Here is a 945-nt window from a genome sequence, read left to right as displayed (position 1 = left end):
ATCCATTGGCATTGATTGTGGATTCAAGTAAAATAAAATTCTTGACAACTTCAATCTTTTCTCAGTTTATCACGATGTTGCTTATTGGTCCAGTTGTGAGCATTTTTGTTTTCTTTATGTTGAGGTGTAATCCATATTGAAGGCTGTAGTCTTTGATCTTCATCAGTAAGTGCTTCAAGTCCTCTTCACTTTCAGCAAGCAACGTTGTGTTCATCTGCATATCGCAGGTTATTAATGAGTCTTCCTCCAATCCTGATGCCCCGTTCTTCTTCATATAGTCCAGCTTCTTGGATTATTTGTTCAGCATTCAGATTGAATAAGTATGGTGAAAGAATACAACCCTAACACACATCTTTCCTTACTTTAAACCATGCAGTACCCCCTTGTTCTGTTTGAACAACTGCCTCTTGATCTATGTACAGGTTCCTCATGAGCACAATTAAGTGTCCTGAATTCCCACTCTTTGCAGTGTTACTCATAGTTTGTTATGGTATTCTCTGCTTTCAGCGAAGATTCATCTGACATCAGCAATTATATCCCTCATTCCACATCCTATTCTGAATCAGCCTTGAATTTCTGGCAGTTCCCTGTCGATATACTGCTGCGGCTGCTTTTGAATGATCTTCAGCATAATTTTACTTTTGTGTGATATTAGTGATATTGTTGATAATTTCCCCTTTAAGTTGGATTATCTTTTTTTGAAATAGGTTTAAATATGGATCTCTTCTAGTCTGTTGGCCAGATCACTGTCTTCCAAATTTCTTGGCATAGTACTTCCAGCTCTGTATCCATTTGGTGATACATCTCAATTGATATTCCATCATTTCCTGGAGCCTTGTTTTTTACCAATGTCTTCAGCGCAGCTTGGACCTCTTCCTTCAGTACCATCGGTTCTTGATCATATGATATCTACTGAAATAACTGAACATCGACCAATTCTTTTTG

This window comes from Trichechus manatus, unplaced genomic scaffold (genome assembly GCF_000243295.1).
Source record: "Trichechus manatus latirostris isolate Lorelei unplaced genomic scaffold, TriManLat1.0 scaffold00004, whole genome shotgun sequence".
Lineage (NCBI taxonomy): Eukaryota > Metazoa > Chordata > Mammalia > Sirenia > Trichechidae > Trichechus > Trichechus manatus.
This window is presented reverse-complemented; position numbering follows the sequence as displayed.